We start from the raw sequence: 24,406 nt of genomic DNA, 5'->3' as shown, positions 1-24,406 counted from the left end.
GTGCAAAAATCTGTATCATGAAGCTATTTGTTTAAGCCAGCAAGGACACAGAGCCTATAAAAGCCTTGTGCAATGACTTGTTTAATTTGAGGATAGCAGGATAAAGTGTCAACTTGAATCACACCAAGACTTTTTATGTGATTTTTTTGATAGGGAAACAGTGATTGTTAATAGTGATGTTTTTGTCATTGAGGGAGTAATATGGTCTGTGAACAGCTAGAATTTGTGTCTTGGACATGTTGAGTGAGAGTTTGTTGTATTGCAGTCATTTGAGAATTGTTGAAAAGCATATATTGAGATGTTCCGGTGTATCATCCCAAGATGGGCGAATATGGATCATGAACTGGATATCGTCGGCGTAGAGTTTGTAGCAATCAGTCATAGTCAAAAAGGATTTTACACATGGGAGAAAGGTATATATTGAAGAGTGAGGCAGATAAAGCAGAGCCCTGGGGAACACCTGTTTTAATCCAGAGAGAGAGGAAAGAGTATTATTGAATTTGATAGATATGATTTCAACCATTTGAGGACTGTGCCAGAAAGGCCAAATTCTTGTAGGCAAAACATAAAATATTGTGATCGATAGTGTTGAAGGCTGAGAAAATTTCAAGTGAAACGAGTAGAAATTTTTGACCAGAGTCAAGAACTCATTCAGGAACCCAAGGTATGATGCAACAAAGTATGCTGTCTCGCTGCATTTGATGTGAACTGCTACGATATATACTACTTTCGATGACACAGTAATGATTTTCATGTGTGTTACTCCGGTGCACCTAATGCAAGCTATAATGCACCCAATGCATATTTTACTCCATGATGTGCCAGAGCAATTCTTGCACCTACCATTTCAATTTCTTCACTCTGTGCTGTCAACATCACTGGAACATGTTCTGAAGGACTTGCGATCCTCTAGAACACTCAAGTTTTAAATCCCACAGATCATTCTGCTTCCTTGGACACAACAGAGTTGCCTAGACAACTATATGCTAGTCATCCTGTCACAGTTTCACTTGCCATGCAGCCTCACCATGCCCTGATTCTACCTGCTAAGATGCTTCCCCACCAACAGAGGCCTCCAGCGAGCTCTGCTCTGTTATCCAAGCTCGCTGACTACTTGTCTAAGTAGTTCCTGCAATACTTAAAACAGTTTGTCCAATCTATCAATGCCTCTTCACCTTGGCTCCCTGACATGGCCACCTTGTTATTTCATTCCTGTCTTTCCTTGCTGCCTGCTCAGGCCTCCTGTCTTGCCTTGCCGTGTCCAATTCTTGTTCTGACTTGCACCACATTGTCCAGTTCTTCTTCTGTTTTGTGCCGCCCTGTCCAGTTCCTTGCCTGTTTCCTTGTCCCTGGTTCACTCGTACACTATATTCAGTCCTCAGCCTATGTCTGTATCCAACCCCAGTCCCTGTTCAGTATCCTGCCTAGCCTGTACCCAGTCCTAGCTCTTGCCCAGTATCCAGCCTCTGCTTACAGCCTGTCTCTGCCACAACATCTAGCCTGTGCCTGACCTCAGTTCCTGCCTGTGTTTGCCCAGCCTCTCCAGCCTATCCTACCTCACCGTCAACCATTATGTTCTGTCATAGAAGCCATGCCATACCTGCCCCAGAATCCAAGGGGTCAATTTGTGGGGGAGAAGGCTGGCTAGGTAGAACACAAATCCCAGTCCAGCCCTGAAGTCCTATTCTGCTCCTGTGGGGGTGTATCCTGATTCCAGCCTGGCAGCCCACGACACATCCAAGATCTGTGAGAGAAGGCATAAACATACCTTTACCTTCTCAGAATTCTAATGCTCCCTAGGTTGATAGCAGAAGGTCTTCACCTCGAAACAGTAGATTTTGTCTATCCAGTAGTTCCATTCTCCACAAATAGAATACCTGTTACAATGCAAAAACCGTCTTAGTACTGGAAGAGGATGGGGAATGGAACAGCTCCCCTATGAGGAATGGAACAGCTCCCCTATGAGGAAAGACTAAAGAGGTTAGGACTTTTCAGCTTGGAGAAGAGACAGCTGAGGGGGGATATGATAGAGGTGTTTAAAATCATGAGAGGTCTAGAACGGGTAGATGTGAATCGGTTACTTACTCTTTCGGATAATAGAAAGACTAGGGGGAACTCCATGAAGTTAGCATGTAGCACATTTAAAACTAATTGGAGAACATTCTTTTTCACTCAACAAACAATTAAACACTGGAATTTGTTGCCAGGGGATGTGGTTATTACAGTTAGTGTAGCTGGGTTTAAAAAAAGGTTTTGATAAGTTCTTGAAGAAGTCCATTACCTGCTATTAATCAAGTTGATTTAGAAAATAGCCTCTACTATTGTTAGCATTAGTAGCGTGGGATAAACTTAGTTTTTGGGTACTTGCCATGTACTTGTAGCCTGGATTGGCCAGGGTCAGAAACAGGATGCTGGGCTTGATGGACCCTTGGTCTGACCCAGTATGGCAATTTCGTATGTTCTTATGTTATGTTTATCAGATTGTAGGGCTGATGAGGAGTTTCTTTTCCTCTCTCTCCAAAGAGGCAAATGCAACATTCCATCCTCTCTTTTCATACTAACATAGTAACAACGGCAGAAAAAGACAAAATGGCCCATCTAGTCTGCCTAGCATGTTTCTTATGGTGGTAACTGATGCTCTGTACAGGTTACCCCCCAAGCCTTATGTTAAGGATAGTAATATTAACAATCAAAACCAAGCACTGTCAAACCTATAACAAAATTACTGCTAACATCATTTTTTTCACAGGGTGAGCAGCCTTCTTAATTCAGACAATGCTGCTTGAACGGGCTTTGCTTTTGGACTTGGCTTTAGAAGCAGTTCTGTGCTTTTTCCCTAATGTCTACATATTAGTACCCCCGACTGTAAAAGTCAGGGCCCAGTGCTGAATCCTATTCCCCTTCCCCCCCCCCCCCCCCCCCGGCGGTCAAAGCAGAGAGGGATGTTGCAGTTGCATCAAAATGATGAAAGCTAATTGGTTAAGGGTAGTAATACCCATGCCTTCTGTTAGGACAGTGGTTCTTATCCCTGTCCTGGGGGTAATCTGCATGGAGCAGCAGCTACTTCCCCTAACCCAGTGGTTCCCAAGCCTGTCCTGGTGACCCCCCAGCCAGTCGTGTTTCAGGATATCCACAATGAATATGCATGAGAGAAAATTTGCATGCTGAGTCCCAAGTTTCTCATTTTATTCACAAGCCTCCTATGTAGGACCATATCAAAAGCTTTACTGAAATGCAAGTAAATCACATCAAATGCATTTTCTTGATCCAATTCTCTAGTCACATAATCAAAAAAATCAATCAGATTTGTCTGACATGACCTTCCATTGGTGAATCCATGTTGCCTCAGGTCCAGCAATCCTCCATTTTATATATAGTTCTCATAGGACAACTAGGATGGTAGTCCTCACATATGGGTGACATTACAGGATGGAGCCTAATCATGGAACACTTTTGTCAAAGTTTCTAGAACCTTGACTGGCACCTGATGTGCATGCCCAGCATGACACTAAACCTGCAACCAGCAGGGGTCCCCCTTCAGTCTTCTTTTTTCCGCGCAGCAGTAGCCACGCTGGTTAAGGAGCTCCACAGAGATTCCTGACAGGAATTTTCCTCACAGAATTACTAAAAACTGTCATATCCCACAGGGGTCCCTCTTTCGAATTTTTGACTCCGCGGTACTCCGGTAAGCTTTTACCCGTTTTCGGTCAATTCCCGCCAAGTTTGGCCCTCGCGGCCTACCGGCCATCGATCGCACCACAGCTAAATTTTTCAAAGGCCATGGCGTCGGGGTTCCGTCGGTGCCCGGACTGTACTCGCACCATGTCCATAACAGACCCTCAAAGTCTGTGTAATGTGTCTCGGGTGCGAGCATGATGTCCTGACTTGCACCAGATGTGCCTTAATGACACCAAAAGGTCGCAAGGCCAGAATGGAGAGAATTGAACTTCTCTTCCGTTATCAAACTCCGACTCCATCTATTGCAGCAACGTCGTCTGAACTGGCACCATCCACTTTGTTCCAGCATCGGCCACCGGCCGGTGACCGTCTGGAGTCGACGACTTCTCGGCCTTCAACTACCTCTACTCCCCCTCAGGACCGAGGGGATCGTAGAGAGAAACATCGGCATCGAAACCGGAAGTCTCGGGCCATCGATGAAGGAAAACCGTCGGCCTCGCCATTGTCCGAGCCGTCATCGAAGAAACCCCGACCAGAAAAGGCATCGACCCTTTCTGCGACCGGGTCACCGAGGCAACTCTCACTCAGATGGGTATCGGGAGCCGCGACTCTGCCTTTAACGGTGGTCCCTCCAGCTATGCCTCTGCCTCCTTCTTCCCTTCCGGAGCCAGGGCTGCTTGCTCCAGGTCTCTGTGTAGAACTGGACCGAATGGTTCAGGAGGCCATCGATAAGGCGTTACACAGACTCCAAGTTCCCCCAGCGCCAAAGTCGGTGCCGGTCACAGAACTGACCATCGATCCCATTCCGGCAGCATTGGCACCGCTGCTCTCGAAGATGGAAGCGCTTATAGCCACTTTTCCACCGATGGATCCTGGGTCACCGATGGCTCCGGTGCCTTCCCCGCTTACCCTGTCATCGGGAGGAGAAACACCGTTCCGCATTCCTCCATTGGGAGTCCTGCCGATGCCTCAACCATCGATACTGATGCACCCATCGGTGCCACCGATCCATCCATCGATGCCCTCAATGCCTTCATCGGTGCCTCCAGTACTTCCCTCGATGCCTTCAGAGCCTAGACCAGGACCTTCAGGAATACCATCGTCCCGTCCTTCTCAGGTTCCTAGAGGGGCAGGTGCTGATCCCTATGTCACCTGGACTGATGATTCATCTCAAGACACCAATGATTTACCATCGCCACCTTCTCCTACTGAAAGTAGGAAGTGTTCTCCTCCAGAGGACTTGTCCTTCATAAATTTTGTGAAGGAAATGTCTGAATTGGTTCCCTTCCAATTACAGACTGAGCAAGGTGATAGGCACCAAATGATGGAGCTGTTGCAATTCCTGGATGCTCCCAAGGAAATAACCTCCATCCCTATTCACCAGGTTCTTTTGGATCTTCTCAAAAAGAATTGGGAACACCCTGGTTCCGTAGCCCCAGTCAACCGAAAGGTAGATACCACTTACTTGGTACAGTCAGCCCCAGGGTTCCAGAAACTTTAGCTGGATCACCAATCTGTGGTTGTAGAATCTGCCCAAAAGAGGGCAAGATGCTCAAAACTCCATTCTTCCTTTCCCCCCAGGTAAGGAGCAGAAATTCCTGGATGCCATTGGCCGGCGTGTCTTCCAGGGTTCAGTGCTCATCTCTCAGATTGCCTCTTACCAGCTCTATATGACCCAATATAATAGGGTCTTATTCAAGCAGATACAGGACTTTGCAGAGTCCCTGCCTCAGCAATTCCAGGAACAGCTTCAAACCCTGGTACACAAGAGTTTTGAGGCAGGGAAGCATGAAATAAGATCCTCTTATTATATCTTCGAATCCACTTTCAGGGTATCTACAGCTGCTATTTCTGCAAGAAGATGAGCCTGGCTTAAGTCTTTGGACTTGCGCCCTGAAGTACAAGACAGATTGTCTGATCTGCCCTACATAGGAGACAATCTGTTTGGCAAACAGATTCAACGGACGGTGGCGGACCTCAAGGAGCATAATGAGACTCTTCACCAACTCTCTCTGATGCCTTCTGAGTATTCCTCCAAACAGCCATTCAGGAAGGATACTAAAAAGTCATTCTTCCATCCAAAGAAATCCTATCCGCCGTCTAGAACTCATTCCACGAGACCTTTCCAAATGGCCCAGTCTCGTCAACCTCGGAAACAAAAGCCACAAGCAGCTCCTCAGCCGGGCCCTGCTTCCGGTTTTTGACTCCTGCAAAGAGAGCAGCAGCCAGCCTCCACTGCCTCAGATACCAGTGGGAGGTCGATTGTGCCATTTCCACAACAGGTGGCAAACAATCACCTCAGACCAGTAGGTCCTTGCCATAATCTCTCTGGGTTATCACCTGAACTTTCTCTCCATCCCACCGGACTCTCCACCTCTGTTGACTTGGGGAACATCAGACCACTCACCACTCCTGGAACAGGAGTTCTCCCTCCTCCTCCAGTCCAGAGCAATAGAACCAGTGCCTTACTCCCAACAAGGCCTAGGATTCTATTCCTGGTACTTTCTAATCCCCAAAAAATCAGGCGGCATTCGTCCAATTCTGGACCTACATGCCCTCAACAAGTACCTCCACCAAGAAAAGTTCAAGATGGTATCCTTGGGCTAACTTCTTCCTCTTCTGCAAAGAGGAGACTGGCTCTACTCTCTAGATCTCCAGGACGCGTACACACACTTTGCGATAACTCCATCTCATCGCAAATTTCTGAGATTTCTGGTAGTGTTACCATTGGGCCTGGCATCTGCTCCACGAGTCTTCACCAAGTGCCTCGTAGTAGTATTAGCAGCCTTCCTGTGTCCTCCGGCCCCTTCTTGGTACCTCAATCTGCTTTTAGGTCGGCTCATGAAACCACCATTCGAGCCTCTCCAATCGTGTGAGCTTCACTATATCACATGGAAAGTGATTTTCCTTTTGGCAATCACTTCGGCTCGCAGAATTAGTGAGTTACAGGCTCTAGCTACCTATCCGCCTTACACTAAACTTCTGCAGGATCAGGCAGTTCTCTGCACTCACCCCAAGTTCTTGCCTAAGGTAGTATCGGATTTTCATCTCAATCAATCCATTATCCTACCTACCTTTTTTCCCAGGCCCCATTCCAATCCAGGAGAGCAGGCTCTGCATACCTTTGATTGCAAATGTGCTCTAGCGTTCTACCTAGACCGTACGGCTGCCCACAGGAAAAGCACTTAATTGTTTGTCTCTTTCCATTCTATCAAATCGAGGCAACCTGTGGGTAAGCAGACTCTCTCCTCCTGGTTAGCGGGCTGCATATCCTTTTGCTATCAGCAAGCGGGCATTCCACTTCAAGACCGTGTTAAAGCACACTCTGTGAGGGCCATGGCGACTTCAGTAGCACACCTACGATCAGTGCCACTTCCTGACATTTGCAGGGCTGCCACCTGGAGTTCACTCCATACCTTTGCAGCCCACTATTGCTTGGACAAAGCCGGAAGACAAGATTCCATCTTCGGCCAATCTGTCCTACGCAACCTGTTCACAACTTGACGTACCAACACCCTTCCGCCTGCCCGGTAGGGTTCAGGATGCCCTCGGCCAAAATTCTCCCCAGACCTAGTGCCTTGCACACCTGGGTACATTTGGTGCACACTCGGACATCCTCAGCTCGGTACTCACCCATATCTTAGGACTTCCATCCTACTTGTCCTGTGAGAAAGCAAATGTTGCTTACCTGTAACAGGTGTTACCACAGGACAGGAGGATGTTAGTCCTCAAGAAACCCACCTGCAGCCCCGCTGTGTTGGGTTCGTTACGTTTCTTATTTTATTTTTCGGCACTTCCTGTAGCTTTTTAAACAAGACTGAAGGGGGACCCCTGCTGGCTGCAGGGTTAGTGCCATGCTGGGCATGCCCAGTAGGGGCCAGTCAAAGTTCTAGAAACTTTGACAAAGTGTTCCGTGATTGGGCTCCATCCTGTGATGTCACCCATATGTGAGGACTAACATCCTGCTGTCCTGTGAGAACACCTGTTACACGTAAGCAACATTTGCTTTTTGTCAGATTGCAGATGAGTCTCAAAATGTTAGCAAACATTTTATTTCTTAGATACAGACACATATTCCTGGCAGATGAAACAAACAGCCTTTACCCTGTACTGTACAAAAAATAATCATTTGTTCACTCTTTGTTGAACACCCTGTACTCCGAATCTATCTTCTTATTCTCCTTATCAGACATGGTGCAGTACAAATTCTTGTACAAGGTCTTCAGTAGATCTAAAAGAGGAAATTCTAAAAATAAGATACAGTACAATTTATAGAAAGTAAAGGCATATATTAGAGAGAAAAAGCTTGGAAAAAATGTAATTAGTACAGCAGTTTAATGCTTTTGTCACCTTGTGTCTTTGTCACATTGTGTTTGTGTGCAGCAGAATTCACATATAAGTCTGAGAACAAATTCATCCTATTTGAATATGCTAGGACAAAAGTGGTATTCTCACAATAAACAGTAATTATACTCCCAGTAATTATTTTCAAACACTCTTAATAGTTAAAAGATTTTCATATTTGAAAGTGGTTAAAAATTTAGTGGGTGGAGGAAGGGCAAAAGATAGGAACGTGCTGGGTGGAAGTGAAAATGAGTGCTACTGCTGGTGGGCATGAGTGGAAGGGCAGGGGTGACTGTGAACAGAAGAAATACATTCTTCAATTATTAAAAGTACTAGCCGTTAAGCCCGTAACAACGGGCTACATTTTAAAAAAATGTTTTCGGTCCATTTCCTTCCCACTCCCTCCCCCTCATTCTCCCTCCTCCCTCTAGTCTCCCTCCCTCCCCCTCTATTCTCCCTCCCCCTCTCCCCTCTTCCTCCCTCTCCCCCACTTCCCCTCTATTCTCCCTCCCCCTCTCCCCTCCCCCCTCCCCCCTCCCCTCTTCCTCCCTCTCCCCTCTTCCTCCTTCTCCCCTTCCTCCCCCTCTCCCCTTCCTCCCCCCTTCCTCCCTCTCCCCTCCCCCCACTCTCTCCCCTCCCCTTTCAGATCATCCACAACCGGCAGACAGAAGATCTCCGGGGGGGTCCTCCCTCGCGCGTGTGCGCGCGGCGCCGCTACTGCTCGTCGTCACTGCCGCCGCTACTGCTCCTCCAACTCCTGCTTCTCACCGCCGCCGCTCCTGCTTCTCACTGCCGCCGCTCCTGCTGCCCCAGCGCCATTTTTTTTCGTCGCTGCCGCCGCTACTGCTCCTCCCACTCCTGCTTCTCGCCGCCGCCGCTCCTGCTCCTCGCCGCCGCCGCTGCCGCTCCTGCTTCTCATCGCCGCCGCTACTGCGGCCCCAGCGCCATTTTTTTTTTCGTGCACGCTCGGCTCTGACCGACGTGCTCGCCCGCGCATGCGCGGTGGAGCTGCTCTCTACTGCGCATTTGCGGGCCGTCGGTCAGAGCCCATTTATAAGGTAGATTTCTATTTCTCCTGTTGGCAGTCACCCTTGTCCAGTATCTCCCCTCTTTGCCCTACCATTCATGCCTAGCAGCAGTAATATCCCTTACCCAGCATTTTCCCCTTTTCTACCACCCTCCTCCCAACTGCACCGTAATGGGTTCCTTGGAGATGCCAGTCACAGTATTCTCATGCCTTTACTTATCACTGCTGTTGGGCATCGGTGGGAGGACAGAGAGGGAGATACTAGGCAGGAGTTAATACAAAGAGGAGAAATGAAAACTTTTAGTATTTGTTTAAAGAATTTCTTTAGCCTGTTGGCATTCACCCCTGACCAGTATGTCCTCGCTCTGCCCCACCACCTATGCCCAACAGCAGTAGCATCCCCCTTTTCATCTCCTCTCCTCTTCTGAACAGGCTCATTTTTACCCTATTCCTATCTGCATATTTGCCAGCTAATTTATGTGTGATGTAACAAAATTACTCCCTCAGTCATTATGCTCTTACAATTTATATCTTTCTTTTAGAGAGCAGATCAATGGTCTTTATTTTAAAATAAATCTAGTTATGAGTCATCTTAAAAGTGGTTGAAGAATAGGTAAGCCAGACTTTTAGGAAATTGCTGTATCTCACATAAATAGTGCCTTCTTATAATTTTAAATACTTAGTTTTAAGGACAGAGAAAAATGAATTATTGGAATCACACTATACAGTAAATATGGATGTGTTAATACTGTAAATATATCTTACCGACTAGGATATCCGGAGCCGTACTGGCTAGACCTCAAATTTGGGAAAGTATGCCGTTTGATTGGTTATGTGTTTGCATTCAGTTGAGAAATATTTTGGCACAAAGACACTTCTGCACAATAGCACTTTATTGTTTAAATACGTTTTGGTATTTAAAATGAATAATTGAAGTAGATTATAACATGGCGAACATGAGCATTTTTGTTCTGTTCATTTTTATCTTCTTTTATGTGATTGTCCCTGCATTTACTGTTATCTACATTTTCCTGTGGTTTGTCAATTTTTTTGCATTTTTTAATATCTCTCTTTGGATCTTTAATTATAACTACCATTGTCATGCTTCAAATAATACTTCTAAATTCTGGATACTTATTTGATCTTATTTACCTTGATGGCTAGGCTATTTGGGATGAGTTAGACTATGTCTAAGCTGATTCAATTTTTTTTTTTAATTTCACTAATAATGTGTCTGTGTACCTTTCCCTTAATTTGCACAAGGGAACTAAGAGAGACAGCTGAAGAAGATTAAAAACAATGGCCTTTTTATCTCTTTTCAAACTAGCATATTGTGTTACTGTTTAAGTTATTAAGACCAATCATTAATGAATCCCCTTCATTTTTGCTCTGCAAATTGGGCACACCATATGTTCAAGGAAAACTTTCACAGTATATTTTTTCTTATAGCACTTGTTTTGGATTTTAAAACATTTTCTTTAATTTCTGTTAATTGTGATTTTCTTCCTAGGATAATTTTGCTTTTTGTTCAGTGCCAGTTTGTTGAAATGGATTACTATTATTAGTTTAAGGGCTTTTTATGATTCAGTAGTGAGGATACTTTACAGTGTGTATCTTTTACATGATCAACCAAAAGAAATTGTATATACATTGTATGGTATGTTAGCTATTAGTGCCTTATTGAGAGACATGAAATAAAACATAAGACCCAAAAGCTTATGTATGATGATACAAAAATTCTTCCAGGAATTACTTACCAGGGAAAAATGTGTTTACAATGTACAATAATTTAGGGTGGGAAGATGGGCATACAAAAATATATGGTGAGTATATTTCTTCCTTGATATGGTGAAACCCCCTACTCTACCTTCATGTAATGTTCACACGTTTCTTCTTCCATCCCCCTCCCCTGCCACCCCATTCCTCCTCCTCCCTCTTTCTCTGTTACCCCTATCTTCAACTCTGCTCTCTCCCTTCTCCTTCCTGCTTGCTCCCTTTCACTATCTCTATCTCTCCCCATCAGCCTTCTCACTGTCCTCTGCTGTTGCTGCTGAATCTCTCATTCTTCTCCTTGCAATCCTGTATCTGCCTCAGGGCTTGAAGATAACTTTTTCTTCTCCCTGGTCTTTCCTCCTGAGCCCCATTTGGCACCAAAGACCATGCTGCCTCCATTCCTAGGGCCTTCTTACCAGTCAAAATTCACTGAAAGTGGATTTTTGAAATCCTAATGTACATACAATAAGAGCTATGTATAATTTATTTTTTGTTGGTGTAATAAGTGATTACAACTTCCATTATATACTATCTTTTTTTGGACCAATAAGGTAACAAGCATTTTAATTTATGATACATCAGATCTAGAGGTGTTTTGATGGTAGAGAGACCCTTTCCTTTCGTTCACTAAAAAAAAGTATAAAGAAGAAAATGTTTCAATATTATTGTATTTTCTGTTTTACAGACTAATTATTCTCTCACAAGATTTCAAGCTATATTTCAGTTTCTACACTAAAACAACTTCTAGTTCCAATGTTCTGGTTTCTTGCGATTGTTGTCTGTGTTTCATCTAGCTATGTTCTATAACATAGTAATGCATGCAAATTAGCAGTCCATATAACAGAATAAACTTAACAATGCTAAACAATGTGACTTCTCTAATATTATATTCTTATTTAGCCTTGCATAATGATAATGGTTCAATAATATAGGGTAACCGTTTCTTGGCTGAAAGTACAGTCCCAATTTATCCTGCTAAGTGGAGCTGAATATCATGCCTTAGGAGTCTTTTTCCTAATTCAGTATGTTGGGAGATGGGCCTGGTCATCAGGGTCTTCAAGTTCTGTATCTGTGGTTGTTAGATGTCGATCAGACACTCATGAGGTCTGTTTCAGGTGTTTGATCCTTTACCATATGATATAGGAATAAATGTGTGAAATAAGGTGAAACCTGTTCACTCCTTAAATATTCAATGAGGAAAATTATAACTTTCAAAGCTCAAGTTGAGTAATTTAATTGTAATGAGAGTTTAGTTCAGTACAGTCCCCTGACACTGCCGTGTTTTGTTGGTGGGTGTGTCAGGAGGCACCCACAACAGTATCTAGCAACAAAATGTTAAAAATTAAAATCTGTGAACAGAAACAAAAGTTTCATGGTTAGAAAACAATAGTTAAACCAAAGAGTTGCTGTACAGTGACAGTATTAAATAAACAAAATACTTATTCGAAGGCCCTAAAATGTGAAACACATATAGAAAAAAATGTTAACATAAAGAAACAAATTAAGAAGTGCACTACGGCTGGAAAAACAGAATAGCAAAAGTTTAACGTAGATCATAAATTAATGTAAGTGGTAAAGTATATTGGTGGTGGCTATGGATAAGGGTAATACTTTTCAATAAAATGTAAACAAAACTACAGCAGGCCCTAGAACTTGAATTAACTAAGCACAGGGTACGGTTCAGAATGAAAATTTTTTTTTAAGTGTGAATTTGACAGCTACTCAAGAAACAACATAGTATGAACCATCAAACAAATATAGAAAATTAATTATAATCTAGATTCAAGGACTACAGAAGACAAGGGAAGGATTAATAAAAAAAAATGTAATTAAATATATAACAAGGATTTTGAATTTCTAAATAAACGCTATGGGTACGTGAACATAGTATGAAACAAGTAGAAAAAGTGGAGGGAGAGGCGATACATATGTGTAATTTAATTTGTAGAAGAAAATAAATGGAGCCACGTATACGATTTCTGAAAGGAGGCAAAATAGTGAAAACAAGGTACTAGCGGCACAGAGACCTATCCATATCTCAGCTGAAGACTGAAGAGGGTTTAAAGGGGTGAAAATGCCAGGGGCTGGTCAGTGTGGCTCAGCGCAGCAGGAGAAGTGACTGAGGAATTAAGGTGCGGGTAAAAGTAAATACCAAATAAAAAGAAGTGTAAGATGAATGTCAAATCAGTGATAAAAATGTGCCTCTAATTGGAAAGAATAAAAGCTGAAAGTGCTCAAATGAGGACAGGAATAAAGAAAGCTTCAACAAAAAAATTCTTTTAAATTCTTTTAAATAGAAAGCCAAGAGCTATGGATGTGTCAGCATAATAAAAAGCAAGTGTAACCAACAGAGAAAGGGAGGAGAAGAATAATATGTGAAATATAATCAGAGCAAAACTGAAAAAGATGTTCAAACAGCACAGAAACCTACACATTCCTCAACCGAAGACAAGAAATTTTAAAGAGGTGGACTGCCAAGGGTGCGGTGCAGAGTGACAGGAAAAATGGCTGATGAATAAAAGTGCAATTAAAAATAAGAAACAAAACAGTTTAAAGGGAATATCAAGTCAGAAATAGAGACTTACCTCTTATTGAAAGAGATTTAAACTTAGCCTGTTTGAGGCAGAAAAGATTAAGATCAATTAAAACAGAACAGCTAAGTCGGCAACAAAGAAAGGCAAGTGAAGTTGGGAGGCACTTTAATGAAGTGGGTACTGTGACATGCGTGCGCTGTCTAGCAGTGCAATGACTGGTGCAGGAGAATTATATGCTGCAAAATTTGGCCAAAAATACTGACCAGACAGATAGGAGCGTTTACCATGACATGGCATGTTATAATTGTGATCGGATATCTTCTAGAGCCCAGCAGTCTTGGACCTGGAAGATGCAGGAGAAACATGACCATGAGTCTGGTCAGAGAAGGTGATCTTTTTCCTTGTGCCTGCCATGCTGAATTGAGTATGGAGTCCTCACATAGATATTCCACATCAAAAACTCCCCCTCATGAGGCACTGGGTCACAAATACGCTACAGTTATGGGGGTCAAGAAAAGTGCAGAAACACTTGGCAATGGATGAAGTGTGATTGTTGATGCTTAAAGGAGCCTTATCTCCAAAGGTGGAGCTCAGGAGAACCAAGTAAGAAAAAGCCTTATGGTGCCGTTACTGGGAATCATTCATTGGCAATGACACAAATCTCTTAAACTTTCACAGCGTGGAAACTGCCCATGGTGCTGGATCACCTTTTCTGCTTGGATCCCAACACATCCAATGTCCTATTAGTAGCCTCAGAGTAGAGCACACGCTCCATGGTGCCGGCAGTGTGGAGGCTTGAAGGGCGGGAGCCGATACCGTCTAAGATCACTGTGGTCATCACAAAGATGAAGCTAGGTGAGATTTTGCTGGCATGGATACCACAGATGCACCTCTGAGCCCTCTCTTTCATTGGAGCCAAGTACTTCAGTAGTCAGAGAGAGAACTTATTTTAGTCTCTGAAGAGAATGTCTCTTTTCCAATTCCAGCCCAGGACCTGTTCAAGAACCAGCAGACCAGCTTCCTGAGTTTGTGAAAAATGTATTTGCCTCCTTAGCTCCTCAGGACAGGAGAGTGCTTTGGAGATATTGGGCCTCATTTTCTAAAGTATTGCAGGCCTGCGATACTTTAGAAAATCTCGCTAATGGGGGGCGGGGGTCGAAACGGGGGGGAGGCGGTCCTGCGCTAGCCGGCAGTGATCACACTGCAGCTGTAGGATCGCTGCCGGTTTTGCACCCAATAGCGCCACCATGCAAGGTGGCGCTATTGGGCGCAAAATAGGACGCGAAAAGGCTCCTTACCTTTTCGCCTTTTCGCGCCTTCTTTGCAGTCAGCCCCGGTGACGCCCCGACTCCTCCTCTTCTGGGGCCAACTCCGCCCCCATAATGCTAGCGCACGCTTGCGCTGATAACGCAAGACTGCGCTGCTAGCGCAAGCATTGGAAAATGAGGCCCATTGTTATCCAAAATGAACATAAGATATGCCATACTGGGACAGATCAAGGGTCCATCAAGCCCAGTATCCTGTTTCCATCAGTGGCCAATCCAAGCCATAAGAACCTGGCAAGTACCCAAACATTAAATAGATCCCATGCTACTAATGCCAGAAACAAGCAGTGGCTATTCCTTAAGTCAGCTTGGTTAATAGCAGTTTATTGCCTTCTCCTCCAGGAAGTTACCCAATCCTTTTTCAAACCCAACTGCACTAACTGCCTTAATCACGTCGTCTGGCAATGAATTCCAGAGCTTAATTGTGCATTACGTGAAAAATAATTTTTCTTCGATTTCTTTTAAATGTGCTACTTGCTAACTTAATGGAGTGCCCCTAGTCCGTGTATTATCTGAAAGAGTAAATAACTTATTCACATTTACCTGTTCAAGTCCTTTCATGATTTTGTAGAACTCTACCATATCCCCCTCAGCCGTCTCTTCTCTAAGCTGAATAACCCTAACCTCTTTAGCCTTTCCTCATAAGGAAGCCATTCCATGCCCTTTATTTTTTTGGTCGCTGTTCTCTGTACCTTGTCCAGTGCAACTATATCTTTTTTGAGATGCAGTGACCAGAATTCAACACAATATTGTAGACATCTCAGCGGCATTCGATACAGTCAATCATGATGTCCTCCTCGACATCCTCAGGAGTATCGGGATATGCTTGACATCTCAGCGGCATTCGATACAGTCAATCATGATGTCCTCCTCGACATCCTCAGGAGTATCGGGATCACTGGCAATGCCCTATCCTGGATACGATCATATCTCCAGGACCGTCTTTTCACTGTTTTAGTTGATAACAATGAATCAGACCCCATTAGTCTGCCCCAAGGTGTTCCCCAAGGTTCCTCCCTCTCTTCCACCCTCTTTAATATATACATGCTCCCCCTCACTACTCTCCTCACTAACCTCCACATCAAGCATTTCATATATGCGGACGATGTGCAACTCATTTTCCCTTTCTCTGACTCTCTTCAAACTGCTCTTCTTAAATGGGAATCCTGTCTCTCCTCTATCAAAACATTACTAAACGACATGCAACTAGCTCTAAATCCCAGTAAGACTGAACTATTAATCATATCAAATGGGCCCCCGCTCCCAGACATCCCACCTGCATACTCTTCCACATCTTTCCCATCACACGTTCGCAACCTTGGGGTTCTTATTGATAACCATCTTACTTTCAAACCCTTTATTAAATCCATCATCAAGGAATGCTATTTTAAGCTCCAAACCATAAAAAAACTTAGACCTATGCTACACTTTTCTGATTTCCGCACTGTACTCCAGTCTATCATTTTATCTAAGGTAGACTATTGTAATGCACTCTTGCTAGGCATTCCCGTTACTCATACTAAACCCTTACAACTATTACAAAATGCTGCCGCTAGGATTCTAACTAATTCAAAAAAAAGAGATCACATCACCCCCACACTTATCGAACTTCACTGGCTCCCTATACATTTCCGAATTCGCTATAAAGCCCTTTCTATCATCCACAAAAGTCTGCTGAACTCTAACCTTAACTGGATTAACCCCCCACTCCTCCCCCGTACTTCGAATAGACCAACACGTACAGCCCTCCAAGGAACCCTACGCGCCCAACCTATCAAATCTTTTAAATTATCCTCCACCATAAGCAGAGCTTTCTCTCTCGCCGGCCCATCTATTTGGAACTCCCTGCCCTCTGATATACGCCTGGAAACATACACTCCTACCTTCAAAAAAAAACTGAAAACATGGCTATTCCAGCAAGCTTACCAGATTTCACCAGCCATTACTTAAACCCCCCCTGTTCTACTAAAACTCTTTTTAACTAATAATCCTACTATATGACTAAGGAATTCGACCCTGTGGAATCTGTATTATGCCCTTCGATTTGGTACTTTTGAATCGGCTATTTATGTCATTATCTATTGTATATAGTTTTGTTCTTATATTTATATAGTGATTATGCTGTATCTATTTATTGACTACATGGACTCTGCCCAGTATAGTCAGCTCTATACCCTTCCAAGTTTTAGCCTCCTTTTTATCAGTTACATGTAAGGGCCCCGCCCAAAAGTTACGCTGTTTTACAATGTTATATGTAAGGGTTTCCGCCCATCTGTTACTGTTTAATTGTAAACCGATGCGATGTGTGAACGGTCATCGGTATAAAAGAGACTTTAAATAAATAAATAAATAAATAAATATTCAAGGTGCGGTCTCACCATGGAGCGATACAGAGGCATTATGACATTCTCTGTTTTATTTACCATTCCCTTCCTAATGATTTCTAACATTTAGTTTGCTTTTTTGACTGCAACAGCACCCTGAGCCGACAATTTCAATATATTATCCACTATGACACCCAGATCTGTTTCCTGGGTGGTAACTCCTAACATGGAACCTAATGTTGTGTAACAATAGCATGGGTTATTTTTCCCTATATGCATCATCTTGCATTTGTCCACATGAAATTTCATTTGGCATTTGGATGTCCAATCTTCCAGTCTTGCAAGGTCCTCCTGCAATTTATCACAATCCGCTTGTGATACACTACTCTGAATAATTTTGTGTCATCTGCAAATTTGATCACCTCACTTGTAGTACCGCTTTCCAGATCATTTATAAATATTTTGAAAAGCACCAGTCCAAGTACAGATCCCTGAAGCACTTCATTGTTTACCTTCTTCCTCTGAGAAAACTTACCATTCAGTCCTACTCTCTGTTTTCTGTCTTTTAACTAGTTTGTAGGCCACAAGAGAACATCACCTCCTATCCCAGTCCATAAGAGGACATTGCCTCTCATGAGGGACTTTGACAAATGTCTTCTGAAAATCAAGGTACACCACATCTACCGTTTTACCTTTAGCCACATGTTTATTAACCCCTTCAAATAAATTTAGCAGATTTGTGAGGCAAGACTTCCCTTGAGTAAATCCATGTTGGCTGTGTCCCGTTAAATCATGTCTGTCTAATATGTTCTGTGATTTTGTTCTTTATAATACTTTCCACGATATTTCTTGACACTTTTTAAAGCTATTCTTTTTTAGTTACTTATCACATTTGGAAGCCAAGCCAACTGCAGAACTGACATGCTGAATCTTATCAGAACCCTATGCAGGCACATGCACTTTACCCTGGCTAATTTTCAAAAGAGAAACTGCCCAGGTATTCTTATCGGAAGGGTAATTTTCAGTAGTCTGAGCAAGTCAGCACGTACATGCGTAAGTTGGTGCATCTAAAAGTTACACCAGTATTTTATAAATTGTGCGGTAGGAACCATACAGATTATAAAGTACTGTGTATCTCTGCCCCGAAAGTATGAGCATATGTTTCAATATATGTACATATTTGTAATGCAAGAAGTCACTTACTTTCTCTAACCATTTTATAAAAGTGCAAATACATATTTTACATGTGTAATTGTAACATTTTTTTAATAACTCTGAGTTATTTATGGAGGCCTGTATTTTATAAAGTATACACGTACTCCACTTGTGAAAATACTTGTGTGTGTATTTGCAATCTCCAGACCTTCTAGCACTTCATCCCGACCCCTTGTTACTTAACCCAGACCTAAGACTCAAAAACTGCAGACAAAAAAAAAATGCAGTTTCACTTCCTTGACTTAATTTGCAGGTGTAAAAGTGTACAGACAAGCTCAGTAATTAATATAATATATCACTTATAAAATGCTAATTTGACCATGACATTCCCAACTGTGCCCCAGAATGCCCTTAAACTTTCCTTTGTTTCTTTTATATTTATGTGTGACTCTGCCAGTACCCTCTTACTTCCAGCTCCTGGAAAGTACTAATTACACGTGTACATATTTTGAAAGTTTATCTTGAATAGTGTGCATGTACTTTATATCTATATGGGTTTTTGAAAACTACGCCCTCAATTTTTAGAATTTAGTCCTTAAAAAGTGATATTTGATATAACAGATTTTACTTTAATAATACATCATCCCTGAGAAATGCACATACAGTATTTGTGTTTTATCTTGGTATCTTGTGATTTATCAGGAAAACTACATACTCTTTACCCATTATACATCAATAAATCTTTTTCTCGTAATGTGTAGAAGATTTTGCCAGAAAGATAACTAGGGCGTCCATCTACTAAGATATTTTAAAAATTCTATATCTATGTGAAAAAAACCCTTGATGAATTAGGTCCTTACTATTCCTTAAGGACTTAACTTTATTTAAAGGCATAGGAAGAGAGACATCCTTAAACATTTTCACAACAGACTGGAGAACCAACAACCAAATCACCATCAGAGAGAGAAATGATGATATTTATCAGTTTTAGTGTGGTGACCCTGGCCGGCCACTAGATGTCCCTAGTTCCCTACCAGTTAGGGCTTAGATAGCTAGAAAGGGACTCCATTTGTCAGCACCTCCCTCAGACACTTTCTGAGATGGGTGGATCTTTTGCCTATAAGTGGGGGCTAGGAGGAGGTAAGGTGTGGTCTTTTGTTTGACTCTTGAAGAGGAAAGAGATCTGTTAGTTTCTTTTGCCTAAATGAGGCCCACACCCCTCATTAGGTAGAAATTTGGTTAAGGGAAATTCCTGCCAAGCACTGCCTGCCAGTGTAGAGCTACCTTGAGGTTAAAGAGAGCTATATGTTAAGAGTTTTGACTGAGTTGATTTTTGGCTGTAGGTGAGACCTGGAGCTTCTTAGGGATGGCCTTCCTCCCGATCTGGAGACCAGCAACTGAAGACCTGTAGGCACCCGTCGAAGGAGAAAGGGGCTTCTGTGACAGTACGCACTCCAGAGGAGATTTTGGGCAGTTAGAGGATGTTGACTGGTTTTGTTTCTGAGGAGGTTTTTGCCACCTCTTCTCATTTGTGGCTGGGGCTATTACAGCTCAGTCCTGAAGTGGAATATCAGATCTTTCTTTCTGAGAGGTCATAGCAAGAAGGTGGAAGATATTGGAGACTCACAGAAGGATCTCTACACCCAAAGGGACTGGGACTCAGGCTGAGTACAGAATCTCAGGTAGGATCTTTCAGTGATATACAGGGACCCTCTCACAGAATAGGGATACCCCTGTGTCTCTCCCTCACTCAGAAAAATAATGGTGAGAAGTGGCTAAGGAACCTGAGAGCAGGGCATTTACACAGAGAAAAGAGGACAGCTAGCTGCAACTGCAGATCTGATGATTGTTCAAAAAGTTAAATAAATGTTCAAAGTCAGTAAAATATTCTTTGAGCACCCAGTCCTGTGTCCATCTCATCTATCCCAACTCAGCAGCACCTCATCAGAAAAACTGACACACAGTTGAGAAACTCATGCTACTGTTTGAGCCATAAGCATCAGCTTCCCCCCCCCCCCCCACACTCACACACAGAAAGGATTCACCCCTGGGGTTAAAACAAACAGGAGGGGCCAAGCATCAGCGAAAGACAGTTCCAGTAGATATTATTTTTTTTGTGCCCTTGGAGAATATTCCACTTAAAAGAAAAGGGTTACTTTAGTATTTGCCCAAAATTTCACTAAATGGTGCTGTGATTATTTTTTTAGCATGTAATAATAAATTTTACTATTTAAATATTTCATATCTCTTGGGGTGAGGAAGGATCAACAGATTAAAACTTAAAGTTAAAGATAGCTTTTCTTATTAATTTGTAGCAGGGTGACTCTACCTAACAGGTTACTTAAAGGCTTGCAACTAAGTGCTAGAATTTAGTTCCTATATTTTTCAATTTTAACCACTTTAGGAAATAGAAACACACTCAATCCTCATTAGAGATCAGAAATTTTTGAGAAAAACAGTTGTGTAGTCATTTAAGAGAATTATTATAATGATAAATTGCTTTAAAACTGAAATATCAATTTATAATATATTCAACTAAGAAATTATACAAAAGATTCAAAGTGGGAAGTAAATCTGAGGTCTGCTCTTGGGCACAGGGTCATAGGTCATGCAGATTCCCACACAGGGATATGTGCTATGCTAATGTCAGAATATATTCAGAGAGGCGCAACAAAGTAGCAGCTTTTTCATTGGAAGCTCTGTAAACAACATTATAACATCAATGTACCAAACAAACATTCGGGCCGATACAGTAAGGAGCGGTAGGAAGAGCTGCGTTAGTGCCGGGCGCACCCGCGTTTGCCGCACGCACAGTCCTGCTCACCTACCGCTCGATACTGTATTTAAATAGCTTGCAAATGCAAGCCGCGTCCAAGAAGCGTCTGTGAAGCGTTAGGCCCGCGCAACCCATTTTACTGTATAGGCGCTTAATACAGCGTCTATACAGTATCCTGGGTGCGCTGGTACCTGTCATTTCAAATGTCATTTGAAATGACAGGCACCAGGAAGTGGATCCCAACTTTAACCCATGAAAACCTAAATCTAAAATCCCCTCCTCCCGAAGCGGCTCGACATGTACCAACTTACCTTTTGCTGTTTTTCAGCCCTTTCAGCCTTCTCTGCCGTCCTCCGGAGGGGGCAGCCGGTGGCGAAAGCGGCTTGCGGCTTGCAGCGGTCCCCCCCACGCAGGTCCCAGTTCTCCTGGGAGCCAGCTCGAAAGCGGCTTGCAGCGGTTCCCCCCCCCCCCCAGCGCAAGCCCCGGTTCTCCTGGGAGCTCCGTCGGAGCGCACTGTACTGTATCGGCCTGAATGTAATGAGTGCTGTCTGATGATAGTTGATCATTAAAAGAAGATTGATATTATGTCAGAACAAAAAGTCACATTACAAAATTCTTCCCTTACTCTCATAAAGGATAATCAGATTTCACATAAAAAGACAGAGAATAGAGACAATCTTGCTAGGAGATTAAATTTATGATTTATAAATTTTCCTTTTTTCCTGTATTTCACCTAGGGACATGCTTAATAAGTTCTTTATAGAACTGTTGTCAACACACATACAAAAACAAGTGAAAATTAAACAGACAACTGTTGTCAACTGTTAATTTTCACTTGTTTTTGTATGTGTTCTATCTTTTAATTTTAATTTAATTTTATTTAAAATTTGTTTTTAGTTGCCCCTGAGGCAGCTCTCAATCAAAGAGCGAAACTCGGCCAGAGTCGGGCTAATTCCATTAAAGGGCTTTTTTTCATACACTGATCTTCGCTTTCTTTACTGCTACACGGCTTACTGGATTGGCTTCCGATTTGTTTTCTGGGTCCTTACTTGAATATATCCCATGGACAATTCAATGGCATATTTTATTTATTTATTTATTTAGCTATTTTCTATACCGGCTTTCACGACCAGGGGTCACATCAAACCGGTTTACATTGAACAGTTTGTGCATTAAAACATAGAACAATTTTCAAAAATCCACTTACTCAAGTAAAGTGCATTTACTCGAGAAAATGTGTGCTCCTAATTTTAAGCGGTTACAAGAGGAAACGTTATTATAGTGTCTTTCCTTAGAAATTGTCGGCTTTTACATGTACAAATGAGCACATTTTAAAACATGCACGTGTGAAGGAACTAATCGGTTTGACCACTTAGTCCACCAGTTTGCCCAGTCTATCTCTAGGTCATCAAGACTCCTCTGGTTCCTCAGCCTGCACTCCCCTCTGTTTATCCAGACCCATTACATAGTCAATTTTTGGCTGTAATGTATTTTTTTCAGATTTACAGCTGATAAAGAGCAGAAGTAACAGCTCAATGAACGCTGTGTTCACCGGATTTAAAATCGGGAATTATGCATGTAAATGTTGACCTCACTTAGGAGCTCCGCTGACCTGCTCCAAATCTGCCCCTTTTTTTGCGCATTTTGTTTTTTTTGCACTCATTTAATTTATTTGTATTTATTTAAATTCTTTTCTATACCGTCATTAAGCTAGGAGCCGTCACAACTCATCCATATACGCATATAATTTTCCAGTTTTAAAATAAGAGTTGCTCGTGCTCGCCCAATATACTCGCATATATGGGCCTTTTAACATGAACAACTCTTTTAAAATTCACCCCTAATTTACTTTCAACTTGGAATTGGATAAGCAGTGTGCCCTAAAATCTTTTTTTAGGTTAAGAGATAGGTCTTTTCTGGGGTAGAGGCTTGCTATGTTTCCTGATGTGAAGAAATCGACTCAGTTTCGTCACAAGCATTCTCTTTCTACATTATTAAAGGGTGAATTTTAAAATCCCGGCATGTGCACCAATTAAGGAATGCGTGATGGAGTCCGGTTTATGCATGCTGACCATATTTTTAAAAGCGCCCATATACCCACATAAATGCCGCGGCACACGTATCTGAAACATTTCCAAAAAGGGGCGGGGAATGGGTATAGTCTGTGCAAGGGCATGAGCATTTTGGGATCTGGCAAGAGATGCACACATAAATACTTATGTACCCCGGCACAAGCTGAGGCCTCCTTCCAATTAACTTTACTTCTGGGTCTTTCCATATCAAGTGGATCAGGGTTTCATATTCAACTTCCTCTGAAAATTTAGCACAGATGTTGTCTAGGGTCTCATACAAAACTGTACTATATTTTTCATCTGGATCTCCATTGGTTGGAGAGCTAGAGGCAGTTGAATGCAGGTTACCTCAGTACCATGTTCCACGCAACCTAAAATGGCCATTTTGTCCAGGTGCTGCAGTCTGACAATAACTCTCAGGGGCCTGAAATTTTGTGGATTAGTACAACTCCTAGTAGTAAGTCCCAGTGCAAAGTTGGAACATAACGTAAACTTGTCTCCCTTATTATGAGCCAGCAAAGTATGTGAACATTTTTACAAAAGAAATATAATGCCTACTTTGACGCATAAGCGTTGGCAAGTTAAATGTAAGACATTGATAAGACAGGCTAAGAGACATTTTGAAAAAAAGTTGGCCGTAGAGGCAAAAACTCACAGTAAAATCTTTTAAAAATATATCCAAAGCAGAAAGCCTGTGAGGGAGTGAATTGGACCATTAAATGATTGAGGAGTTACACGGGCAATTAGAGAAGATAAGGCCATTGCGGAAAGATTAAATTATTTTTTTGCTTCGGTGTTTACTGAAAGGATGTGGGTGAGATATCTGTATCAGAGAAGGTTTACATGGGTAATGATTCAGATGGACTGAAACAAATCATGGTGAACCTAGAAGATGTTGTAGGCCTGATTGGCAAACTGAGGAGTAGTAAATCACCTGAACTGGATGGTATACACCCCAGGGTTCTGAAGGAACTAAAAATTGAAATTTCAGACCTATTAGTAAACATTTGTAACATATCATTAAAATCGTCCATTGTACCTGAAGACTGGAGGGTACCAAATGTATCCCCAATATTTGAAAAGGGCTCCAGGGGCGATCCAGGAAACTACAGACCAGTTAGCCTGACTTCAGTGCCAAGAAAAATAGTGGAAAGTGTTCTACATATCAAAATCACAGAACATATAGAAAGACACGGTTTAATAGAACAAAGTCATCATGGCTTTACCCAAGGCAAGTCTTGCCTCACAAATCTGCTTTCCTTTTTTGAAGGAGTTAATAAACATGTAGATAAAGGTGAACTAGTTGATGTAGTATATTTGGATTTTCAGAAGGCGTTTTCAAATTTTCTCATGAGTGACTTCTAGGAAAAGTAAAAAGTCATGGGATAGGTGGCGATG

At 42.5% G+C, this 24,406-nt stretch overlaps 1 protein-coding gene across 3 annotated transcripts in view; it reads left to right on the top strand.

Moving 5' to 3' along the window:
- The window catches only part of VEGFC (vascular endothelial growth factor C), a 271,647-nt gene that overhangs the window by 71,164 nt on the left and 176,077 nt on the right, over positions 1-24,406 (top strand). The window contains exon 1 of one of the 3 annotated variants that reach the window (XM_029579856.1): positions 14,192-14,211. The exons of the other annotated variants lie outside the window; for them this stretch is intronic. The gene's annotated coding sequence lies outside the window, so the exon portion shown is untranslated. Of the gene's footprint in view, positions 1-14,191; positions 14,212-24,406 lie in introns of those variants that run through there. 3 annotated transcript variants of the gene reach the window in all.

This window comes from Rhinatrema bivittatum, chromosome 1, assembly GCF_901001135.1.
Source record: "Rhinatrema bivittatum chromosome 1, aRhiBiv1.1, whole genome shotgun sequence".
NCBI lineage: Eukaryota > Metazoa > Chordata > Amphibia > Gymnophiona > Rhinatrematidae > Rhinatrema > Rhinatrema bivittatum.
The sequence above is the reverse complement of the archived record's forward strand: the minus strand, read 5'-3'. Positions and strand labels throughout refer to the sequence as shown.